This window comes from Cimex lectularius, unplaced genomic scaffold (genome assembly GCF_000648675.2).
Source record: "Cimex lectularius strain Harlan isolate CLEC.00 unplaced genomic scaffold, Clec_2.1 scaffold140, whole genome shotgun sequence".
Lineage (NCBI taxonomy): Eukaryota > Metazoa > Arthropoda > Insecta > Hemiptera > Cimicidae > Cimex > Cimex lectularius.
In genome coordinates, this window is record NW_019392728.1 from 676289 (window position 1) to 689186 (window position 12898).

At 35.5% G+C, this 12898-nt stretch overlaps 1 protein-coding gene across 3 annotated transcripts in view; it reads left to right on the forward strand.

The window, feature by feature from the left end:
* Window positions 1-12898, forward strand: part of LOC106665264 — a 182912-nt gene that overhangs the window by 145399 nt on the left and 24615 nt on the right. The window lies entirely within an intron of this gene.

The following is a 12898-nucleotide window of genomic DNA, read 5'->3' on the forward strand; positions in this document are numbered from 1 at the left end:
TTATTTGGTCAAGCGGACTACGAAACCTAATAAATTTTTCATCGACTTTAGTCTCCCAGATTAGTGAGCAATAGGAGATCTGTCTTATTACTGCCGTGTCCAGCGAGTACGCTATTTTTATTTTAGTCCTCAACAATTACTTAGGTTTCTGCTGGTCATTAATGAAATTTTACTTTTGGTTATGAAGTGCTGTAGGTTAATTTCTTGGGAATGACAATTTCAACGTATTTAACCTCACTAAATGTACAAAAAGGAGGGAAAATTCAAAAAGGTGCGGTTGAGATGGGAAGTTGGTGTCCGAGTGGATCGAGGTCACGATAGCTCAAGTGGTAGAGCAGCGGCGTATCAAGCCGAAGATCGTGGGTTCGATTCCCGCTCGTGCCATTGACTTTTTTATCTCAACTAAAAACCTTAATTAATTATAATAAATGTACAAAGCTCTGTTTTTAACAAGGATGTGATTCAAAAATGAGAAAGATTCAATCCTCTTTAAAAAGATAGTTCCTACTCACAGTAAGTTGTTTTGCAACGATCCGGATTTCGAGCTTTTAGCTCATCATCAGCTTGAAGGATTTCTACAACCACGTCTCTCGACATGAATTGCAAAAGTGGACCCGCTGATACACCCGCCAACGAACCAATGAACAGCTGGTTTTTTAATGGCGCTCAATTTGAACGTGCGAAAGGCGGGAAAACACAAGTAAATATTATAATAGTAAATATTGAAGGAAATTAATTATAAATTAGTGATTAAAGATAAAAGATAAAAAATTAGAATACCTTAATATTATTAAATTATTATAAAAATAATAACAATTAAAATAATTAATTTAATTATTTGGACGTTTAATGTTATTTATGTACATATTTAAAATGGGAGGTAGATCAAAATCTATTATATTATTTATGCATTTATCTCCATGTTCAATTTTACATGTTTTAATTTCAAATTTCTCAAACCAATCTAGTTCTCTCCCTTTGTTGAAACTATGTAACACTGTATTTAAATTTGAATTGAAATTATGGTTTGTTTCTTTTAGGTGGTCCTTAAATTCCGAAAATTTGTTCGATTTCGGCAAGTGTTCTTTTACTCTCATTTTTATTTCTCTACCGCTTTGTCCTATATATGTAATATCACAATTCATGTCGAGAGACGTGGTTGTAGAAATCCTTCAACCTGATGAGCTAAGGGCTCGAAATCCGGATCGTTGTAAAACAACTTACTGTGAGTAGAAACTACTACTAAAGAGGATTGAATACATCATTCATAATTTCTATGAGAAAGCTTTGCAAGAAAGGGATTTTAGAGGATAAACGAAGATCTTTGAGTGCGTGAATCAGCTTTCAGCTTTACTTACTAAGAGTTACTTATTAGGTCAAGTTGCAGAGCATTGTAATTATAACAGTGATCGTTCTGGGTGGGCAGATCCGCGGATATGTGCTGACAGCTTTCAGCGACCTTTCCAAATTTTTTAGTCACTACTCTTTAAAAACGAAACCTGTCAATTATGCAAATTTTCTCATTTTATGGAAATGGCACAATCACGAGATTTAAAAAGCAGACTTCTTTTTTTTATGACTACCTAGGCGGGCATTCTGCTTATTTTAATTACTAACCCGCCGTACGAAATCGGTGAAAGTAGAAAAACTTTTTTTCTGCCGAGGTGTTCAATTGAGTCTTGTACCACTGGGATTTGAGAACCGCTTCGGGCTCGTTTCGGCACTTCTGAAGAAATGACTCAAGAGTCCGCGAAGACAATCGGATCTCTACCAAAGGGAAATTTCCATACGAATTTCCCCTTCGGGACAATTGTCGGTTTTCCATTTCCTTGGAAATACCACACTCACGATTGTGCAATTTTTGGGTCAAATACCGCGATAATGCATTCCTGCACGGCTGACCAGAAACAATGACATCAATTGTTTTTTAAACTTTGTACACTGCGCTTTTATTAGTCCAAAAACATTTCACAGATACTTTTATTGTTACAGATCTCACGCCCTGTCAAATTAAATACATTAAAACAAAAAGATTTCATAGTCCTCCGGGCCGCATTTCTGCATTTTAACCTATCAGACTCCGTCGTTTTCTAAAATTTAAATAATTTTTTTTACACAATGATCAATGGCAAAAATTCAATTTTATATAGGATATAAAACAGTGAAAGACAGCACGCTTCGATCAGAACCAAAGGGGATAGAAAAAGGAAAGTTAGAAGCTGAGATAAACAGAAATAAAATACAAGGTGTTCGACTACTCGTGTTACAAACTTTGCCAGTAGATTCGACATTCATAATGGAACCAAACAGTCCTAAGTAACTATGGTCCGAATGTCCACAGTTTCGGAGTTATTCCAATTTTCCTGATTTTTTAAGATTTCACGACTTGGATTCAAATAAACGACGATAAGTCCAAAACTAAAAGGTTTTGGACAAATCCGTTGGTACCATTGAAGGCTACGTTAAATTTCCAATACGGTGTGACCAATACTAAACTTGTAAACATTCGGGAAATAGGCGTTTTAGTAGTAAGAACTCATCTTATTTTATATATTACCAACTCCACGGCTGATGATGGGCCAGGAGCCCGAAACGTCCCTGTAATTTACTAAATTGAATAAAGGTTTGCAACCACGGAGAACTTGGAATTTTTCAATCTATCGATAGAGCAATAATTTGAAAAAAAAGTTGTAATTCAAAGTTGAAAAACTACTAGATGATTCGAAACGACTATTTCTAAACATATAGTCAAGCAAATATCAGAAACGTACTCCATTTAATATCCTTTTTAGTGGTGCAATTGTTTTTTTAATTAGTTGTTCACAGATGAAGAAATTGATGAAGGAAAGGAAAAAACCGTGTGTTTAAAAAAGAGTGAAAAGAAAGAAAAGGAGGGAGAGAAATAGTGAGCGATAAAGAGTGAGAGACAGAGAGTATAAGAAAAAAGATGAGTTCGTTTGATATATAAATAGGGTGAGTGAGAAAAAGAGAGAGAAAGAATGACTGAGAGTAAGAGCGAGAGAAAAAGAGAGAGAAAATAAGTAGAAAGATGAAAGAGAAAGAGAGAGAGACAGACAGTCAGGCAGAGTGAGTGAGAGTAAGAGAGAATGAGAGTAAGAGTGAGAGAGTGAGGAGGATTGAGACAGAAAAGATAAAAAGTAATTCGATTCATATATAGGGTGATTGAGAGTAAAAGCGAGAGAAAGAGAGAGAGAGAGAGAGAGAGAGAGAGAGAGAGAGAGAGAGTGNGAGAGAGAGAGAGAAAGTGAGTGAGAGGAGGAGTGAAAGATGAAACCGAGAGGGAGGGAGTGAGAGTATGAGCGTCAGAAAGATAGATAGAGAGAGAGAGAGAGAGAGAGAGATGTGGACATACGGGCGTGATAGAGCTCTGCTGCTTCGTAGACTAAGAGAATAGTACCTTTGTTATCAAAATCATTGGTTAGTTGGACAATTCGACATTCTGGGTCATTTAGTTAATAATGTAGTACAACAATATTTTCACATCGTTTCAAACTGGAAACTTTTTTCAACTCTTTCTGATTGAAAACCGCCTGTTCGCCGAAAGATAATACCTCGGCTCCTTTCTTGACGGTGTTCGATTACCATATCCCTGATGATTATGTCATTTAATATGACAATGCAAGCGTTATAATTCGAAATATTACAACTCTTTCCTTTACAGTTACAAAGATGAAAGGACGAACACTTTTTATTTCTTATTTCAAATTTACCTTATGTAAATTGAGATTTGATTAACATATATTGCCCGGACTGCACTTAAGAATGTATCGGTTTGGAATTTAATTTTGCTCCAAGAGTGATGACTTTATCTTGAAATCATACTGCATGTATATGAATCACTGATATAACGCCAGTTGAAATATTGCGCGCGTAATTTCGAAAACATCCGGAAAAGAAATTCGCGCGTTACGGAAGCTGTGGGCGCGATTCCATGCATCTCCAAATGGAAAATCGTAAATTTACCAAAGATAAGCTTGCTTTGTCGGTTAATTTCGTGGCCGAGTCCACAGCTTAACCGACACGGCCGTCTTCCAGGCCCGCCGTTATGCAGATTGCTTCATAAATTCTGCCTCCGCTTATGCGAAAGTAAAAGGATTTTTGTAACACGACTCGCGGATTGAGAACGGTACAAATGATCTTTTCCCGGCAATGACATCAGAGGCGACGTCATTTCAAGTCGTGCCCAGGTGAGCGTGGTCTTGCCCCGAGATATGCTATAAAGTATGTCTAAAATATTGTTTTAAAAAGGTTGCATTAAGGTTAAAAGGAATTCATTTGTAGATTAATTTGTAAAATCGACCATGTTTCTTATAAAATTCATTGACCATTATTGAGTTCTTATGATTATTATCTGCCAGTAATTGAATCTTTCTGAACAAACTGGTCCGCTGCTTTTCAGCATTTCACCATATTTGGTGATGATCTTATAAACCAGAAGACCTTATAACTCAATACCTACCTTTTGCATAAATTTATCCTGAATTCTCATCCAGTTCATCGTCTGTTAAAAGGAGGTGCCCTCCTTGAAAATAGTCGATCGCAATTTTAAATAGAAGTACTAGTTTTGTACTAAAAGTAGAAAGTGATCGACTACCTTCAAAGCAGTGAAAGATTTTAGCAACGTTATTTTTAAATTTACAATGGTCATAGGTTTAATTACTTTTTCAACTTTACATGTAACAATTTCTAACTCCTAGCGACTGTTGTACTTCATTTTTCTTGTTTAGGTCATTCCAACTACATTCAAAATTAATTTTTATTCCGCTTTCGGTTTACCTGTTATGTAAGTGTTTTAAAAACCATGGAATGTTTAATATAAAAAAATTAATTATATATATTTAGCTCGACCAAGACCTTACATAAAAAGTATAATTAATTTAAATAATTTATAGGTCAATTATGACTACTGAATATATATGGGTAAAAAGTTAAATTGGCAAATTTTATTGCACAAGTCACCAGCCGTAGAAATTATTAGATTTGAGAGTGATATTCACAAGATGACCTTTTTAAAAAATTCATTATTTAATATAAAACAAATATTCAAATATATCTCCTTGTTACTGTTATTAGACATGTATCCGCCAGTTACTACCCACGCCGCTATCTTTCCTTGGAATGGCTGTCGGAAGACATCACTGAAATTTCGATTCCTGCAAAATTGACCAATTTTTTTCTCGGCCAAAGTGGGCCGTGGATCAGAACAAATAATTACCTCAGGGAGAAAGGTCTGGACTTTTGGTGGGTGTGGTAGGAGTTCGGTCCCTCTAATATAAATTTCTTTTCGTCCTACAAGAAACAGACGAGTATCTTACTCGAACAAAACTTTACTGTTCACCAAAGCTAGTTGGATTTGGACCATTTCGCGTACATTCTTTCTAACACAGTTTGCCAAATGGATTAAGTTAAAGATGACCTGATGGAACGACACCCCAGGAAAGAGGTATGGAATTCTACAGCATGATTGGTGCAGCAAAGCCGGATAAACTTTAGATTCTTAAGTCTTTTAACGGACATTGTTGACTCAATAGACATATGGAGGTATTAGGTTTGGTGGAAGAACCTAGGCATGAAAGTTTTCGTCAGACCTACCGCAGCAATGCGGAAAAATCTGAAGATAAATGCAGTCCTTTGAACTGGTAAACTGGGCAATACCAAGTGAATAGAAATACAGAAATGTTTTGGATTTGCGGAAGATAGCCTCTTTATGTTCTACTCAAGAATGGGTCTAGAAAATAGCAAAGCTAAATGAGAAATTGAGAAGCCTATCCTACCTTATGGGCGCAGTGCAAAAGCCTGTTCAACCTCTCCCAACAAACATAACCTACTCTAGTTTTCATCGCAATAAAATTTACTGTTCATAGAATAACCATAAAATTCTTTAGTGATCTTGAAGCAACTGGATAGCCGTTCGATCTAGATATCGTTATGGCTATTGTCCATATTATCAGATTTCTGCCAGTAACCCCACTTTTCAGCAAACGTAACAATCTTTCAATTAATTTGATTAATAGGTTGAGATGGGAAGTAGAGGTCCGAGTGGATCGAAGTCACGATAGCTCAAGTGGTAGAGCAGCGGCGTATCTAGGAACAGACACCGAAGGTCGTGGGTTCGAATCCCGCTTCTGACACTGACTTTTTTATCTCAACTAAAAACCTTAATTAATTGAAATATATTAATTGATCAAGCGGACCACGAAAATTAGTGAATTTAAACGTAACAATTTTTGGTAAATAGATAGATACTTTTAGTTACAAAAAAAAAATTCTAATAGAAAAAATAAATGCATAAGTTATACAAGCATGGATTAAAATCGTCTGCCGGAGGTTGTTGCCAGTCTAATAAAACACAATATGAAAATTAAAAGAATGTATAAAGCATATAAAAAAAACTTAACTAAAAAGCTAGTAAATAAAAACGGTGAGTTTGACTTGGAGAGCAAACCAGAGATTTGTTAAATATTATCAATTTAAAAACATTTACTTAGCCGTCCCCAAGTGGCTAACACAAATAGTGTCTTTTGGTATACCACACTCCCTGGTACGTACTCGTAACTTCATTTGTTCATACAGCTTGTTGTAGAAACCTCATCGACATCTATTCTTTTTTAACTCTCGTCAAATAGAATCATAACTGATGGATTAACACCACAGGACAGAGGTTTGAAAATCTACAACAGACCTAGTGTTTCAAAGCTGACAAAACAGTAGGATTATAATAGATCTGTTAGGCATATAGAATTATTAGGATTGGCGGATGATGATAGCCTTGTGAGTTCTGTCAACAACAGGAACAAACCACTTTGGATAAATACTATATGTTAAAGAGAAGGTTTCTACTAATAGTAAATAAAGCCCAATACTGGAAAGATGACTTAGGAATCACTACCAAAGTTAAAGAAAATTACACCGGTAGACATCCTCTTGTCGTGAAGATGCCCAATTCCGAATATCTTTCGACCTACCTACTCCCTGGCAAGTACTCTTCATTTGTTCATTCAGCTTGTTGTAGAACCTCATGGACGTGTATTATTTTTAACACTGGTCAGATGGACTCGAATTGATGGACTAATACCACAGGAAAGAGGATTGAAAATCTACAACAGACCTAGTGTTTCAAAGCTGACAAAATAGTAGGATTATAATAGATCTGTTAACTGTACACTGCTGATACAATAGGCATGTAGAATTACTGGAATTTGCGGAAGATGATAGCCTTCTGAGTTCTGTCAACAACAGGAACAAACCACTTTGGATAAATACTATACGTTAAAGAGAAGGTTTCTTTTAACAGCAAATAAAGCCCAATACAGGAAAGATGACTTAGGAATCACTACCAGTTCTAGAAAATTACGCCGGTAGACATCCTCATGTCGTGTAGATGCCCAATTCTGAACTTTCGACTTACCTACTCCCTGGCAAGTACACGAGTACTTCATTTGTTCATACAGCTAGAACCTCATGAACGTCTATTATTTTTAACAGTGGTCAAATGGACTCATACTGATGGAATAAAACCACAGGAAAAAGGATTGAAAAAATACAACAGATCTGCTGCTTCAAAGCTGAAAAAAAGTAGGCTTATTTTAGACCTGTTAACTGTACATTGCCGACACAATAGGATATGGAATTATTGGTAGTGGCCGAAAACATCCTTCGTATGTTCTGCCAAGAAGAAAAAACCCGCAGTTAATATATAATTATTACATGTTAAAGAGAAGGTTTCTGCTCAAGAGATTAGAAAGGCGAAATAGAGGAAAAAATAATTTAAGAATCGCTTCGTGGCAACTACCCGATTTCTTGACCGATTTGATCCTACAGCTAATTTCAAGGCAACTAATACATTTTGTTGATCAAGGATCCTTTCCTCATCAATTTTAATAATTTACGAGTTGCTTCCGTTTAAAGTAAAGTTTGAGAGAGGGGAAGATGTTTAAAGAAACTTTGAAAATGTTTCTTTAATTTTATTTAACAGGTTCGGTTTTGGCGTAAAGAACCGAATGTAATTTTATCGATTCTTAACAATTGCACCAAGCGCGTGCTTCTGAGAACTGCTTTATTAGGAATGAATGAATGATAATGGTATGCACCTCTATGGAAAGCTTTGCGAGTGAATGCCCCGTCGGGACTGAGACACCTCTTTGTAAAACCGATCGGAGGAAAACAGTTCACGAGAGTGTTGACCCCTCTCAATTAGGCCCCGTTTGTTTTAACCCTCGAATTGCATATTTTAACAAGTTTTAAATCAACATATGGCCGATTGCCGTAAGTAGACGGTAAGCCGGTTTGACCTACTCTTACCGCCTTCGCTTTTACCCGGCGTGAATTTGAAAGTTTTAACCGGCGAGGGGATCGACGTGGATAAACGACATCGGAAGACGAAGATGAGGTGTAATCTGGGGCATAAATTAGCCCGGTTGCAGATCGATGTGTTTTATTCGGTTGAGAGTGAAACCCTTCGTGCGGCTTGTTCGTGATCCTACAAATCACTAAAATAAACAAGGGACTGTGTATGTTATATTATTGACTCTATAAACGCAAAACGGCCTAAATGTTCTCAAACCTAAACGCATTCCTCAAACCTAATTCCAATCACTTTCTTCCATTCTTACAGTTTAGGCAAGAACTGCATTCATCGAAATTAACAAATCTAGTTAATCTAGAATCATACCTATGAATCGTACACAGTCCCACTAATGAGTACTATGGTTAATAAAAAGTGTTTCTATACGAAGCCGTGATTTGCTTACAATTGGAATAAAATCGGGGATTCGAAATGAGAAGTTTATGGCATGGGCGATCGAAGTCACGATAGCTCAAGTGGTAGAGCAGCGGCGTATTGAGCCGAAAGTCGTGGCTTCGAATCCCGCCTGTGTCACAAATTTTTCGTTTCGAAAAAATTATGTATAATTAATTGAGTTTTCGAAAATCTAGTCTATTCACATGTTCGGATGAATTTCTTCATATTTTCCACGACGAAACAAAAATCTGAGCGCTCTGCAATGCGCTGGCCAAGTTCCAGCATGCCGCCATGAGTATTCCTCTTAAGATGGGCTTTTGAAATTTGAAACTTAAAGTCAATAAGTCGCTTAGGACAGTGTAAAAATGTGAGCACTCAATATTAAGCCGTTTTGAAAGGGGAGAGTTTCAAAATTTGCGCTTTTTTACTGGCTGACTCACTGATAATCAAAATTATAGCTAGAAACGTGAAATTCGTTAAAAGGGTAGGGTTTATAAAATAAGTAAAGGAAAAAATCTGAAAATTGCAATTTTCTTAAAATTAGTGACGCTTTAGATAGTGCGAGTGTAGTCGCACCATCAAAATTAAAAGGCATTTCTCTTATAGGAAGAACCGTGAAATTTGTTACAAAGGTAGGTCTTATATTTTAAAAAAGGTTAGAATGTGAATATTGCCGTTTTCCCAAAATTAATGTCGCTTATAGGAGGAGGGGTTAGTCCCATCACCAAAATTTAAATCTTATATTATAAGTAAGGGTGAGAATCTGAAAATTATAATTTTCGCAAAATTAGTGCCACTTTAGATGGTTTAGTCTTACCTTCAAAAATTGTCGTATAACGCAGTTTCAGTATAAGTAGAGCCTTGAAATTTAGTAGAAAGTAAAAAAGTAATTTAGTAGGGCTTATATTGTAAGTAAAGGGAAAAATCTTCCCGAACGAAAAAGTTCCTAAAAACTTGTGCCGCTTTAAGGAAGGGAGTAGAAATGATAACTGATGGAGTGAGTGTGGTGTTCAATCCTTTTTAAAAAGATAGTTCCTACTCACAGTAAGTTGTTTTGCAACGATCCGGATTTCGAGCTTTTAGCTCATCATCAGGTGATGGACTTCTACAACCACGTCTTTCGACATGAATTTCAAAAGTGACATAAATAATAAATAATGTATAAATAATATTAAACGTCCAAATAATAAAATTAATTATTTTAATTGTTATTATTTTTGTAATAATTTAATAATATTAGGGTATCATTCTTTAAAAAAATAAAATTCTTTTTAAAAAGATAGTTCCTACTCACAGTAAGTTGTTTTGCAACGATACGGATTTCGAGCTTTTAGCTCATCATCAGGTTGAACGACTTCTACAACCACGTCTCTCGACATGAATTTCAAAAGTCACATAAATAATAAATAATATTAAACGTCCAAATAATTAAATTAATTAGTTTAATTGTTATTATTTTTGAAATAATTTAATAATATTAAGGTATCATTCTTAAAAAAGTAAAATCCTTTTTAAAAAGATAGTTCCTACTCAGAGTAAGTTGTTATGCAACGTCCTGATTTCGAGCCCTTTAGCTCATCATCAGGTTGAAGGACTTCTACAACCACGTCTCTCGACATGAATTGCAAAACTTTACTTTACTTTACTTTAGTGAGTAGGAACTATCTTTTTGAAAAGGATAGGGAGGATAGTTTTGAAATGCTTGAAGCCACGCGCATGCAACGATTAAATAAACAAAAACTTTCATTGCAACGTTTCACATTCACATTTTTGCGCTTTCAATTGCTTCATTAGAACGGGTGGTTTTGGTAGCTCAAACAGCCTCCGGGACCGAATATTTTTTTTTATAAATCGTCTTGTACGAAAATGAAAAATATAAATAATTCTTTAAATTCGCTAATTTCGTGGTCCGCTTGACCAATAATATATTACAATTGGCAAAATGGAGGGAAAATTCAAAAGGTGGGGTTGAGATGGGAAGTTAGTGTCCGAGTGGATGGAGGCCACGATAGCTCAAGTGGTAGAGCAGCGGCGTATCTAGCCGAAGATCGTGGGTTCGAATCCCGCTCGTGCCATTGACTTTTGTATCTCAACTAAAAACCTTAATTAATTGTACAATATAAATAATATATATTAGACACGCTTATATTCTGTACCAGCTGATTAATTAAAAAAACATTCAATTAATTACTACAACTACTTACATCTTAGTAAGTTCTTTCTATTTACTAAGAACAAACCGTATGTCAACACCCATGGGGCCAATCTCTTAGCTTCTCAACACAGGACCAAACGACATAATAAGAGAAAATCTACGATATGATAATCACTTCTGAGCCTCGAAAAAAACAAACAAGACGAGGTCCACGTGCTGAAGCGAACAAAAAGTATGATATCTCAAGAAAAACCTAACCATGAAAAAAGTGCCAAGTTTCAGATCCTGTACAAAATAGGCTATCAATGTAATGATATTTACACGCCGGGCAAGTCCGTCCTTTTTTTAGTTCATAACCTGAGAGAACTCAACTGAGAACCCTTCACTCCTACTTTTATGAGTAACACAGTTCTTTTATTTTTACTGGTTAACACTTGACCAGTTTCTGAATGAGGATTAATACATTAAGTTAGATTGAGAAAGCAGTAAAACAATTTCAGCAAACATTTTTCCTAACAAGGCACTTTTAAATAGATTAACCGCAGGCAATTTTAAAATTCAAAATGTTTTGGGCTGGATACACTTTTTTTTTGCTTGTCCATTTTCACATAAACGGGGAGTGCACATGGGCTATCAAGGTAGGGTTAGGTTTAGGCTAGATTATGTTGGAAATGATTAGGGTGGGTTGGATTGAGATTAGATAATATAGAGTTAGCAATAGGTGTGTAGGATGTACTTGCGTTAGGTTATGAGTCGTTAGGGTAGGGTTAGGTTAAGTTGTGCTATGGATGGTTTTGTTAGGTTGGGTTAGAAGCAAGAAAATAAACGAGTGCAAATTGCGAGTTTTACTTGTGGTATATATAAAATAATAAAATCACTTAATCTTTATTATTATCAGGAAGAAACCCTCACAAAACGTATGCGAAAGCCTATGAATAACCTTCCTGAAATCGTAAGCACATAAAAATGAAAATATCGATAGGTGGTACACTTAAATTCCTCGTTAATCTTATTAACAAAATAACGCGTTAAATTTAATCCATTCCGTCTATGCCATGAGAAAGTAGGGTCATGATGAATTATATCGGGGCAATGCCGATTAATCCGCTGAATAACAATGCTTAACATGGCATTTAAGTAATATATAATATAACTAATTTGAGTTTGTAATTTTAATACTAAATTGAAAATGTGTGCTTGTCTGCGGGATTATTGAACGCAATCTTAAGGAACGTTTGAAATTATTTTAAATCGATACATGCTAGCTGGTGCGGTTTAATAGAACCTATATAAAATTATATAGGCGAGCCTTTTTAATTATTGCTCATAAAAATACAAGGCCAACGACTTGTCTCATGGTCTGAAATTTAAATACTACGTGACATTGACACAGCCAATCAACGATGGCAGACTTTGTCGATACAGTGATAAATCAAAACAGGGCTGTTCTTAACCTTGATTGGAGTATCGATTAACGAAAAATCTAAGTCAAATAAGAATTTTCTTGTCTTTAATTATTTACTTTTGAAAATTAACTTGTAAACCAACATGCCAGATATTTGAAGTAAAATGGAAATAAGCTTTTTTATACATGCGTTATTTAATTGTTTATGTACAACCCGATCCATTGAAACCAGAATATCCCAGGTTTGAAAAAAATCGCACTGATTTGAAAATATTAATTGTATAATATTTTACCTATTTGTCTAAAAATAATGATCTCTACGTGAAATCAAAAGCAACTGTTTACGCGAATTGTGCTGTTCACAAAAGTACAAAAGTAAGTTCACAAATGTAAAAGTCGGGAACTTAGACTTTCATGTATGTGTGTAGTCCGCAAACATGTTCGATTTTCTCAAAACTGTCCGAATATTTCTATACCCTTGTCTTACACACTGCGAAAGAATCGTGATGAACCGAAAAGGTTATATCCGTCTAGGAAAGGCAGAAAACAGCGCTACCATAAAAGTGAAATGTTTCGT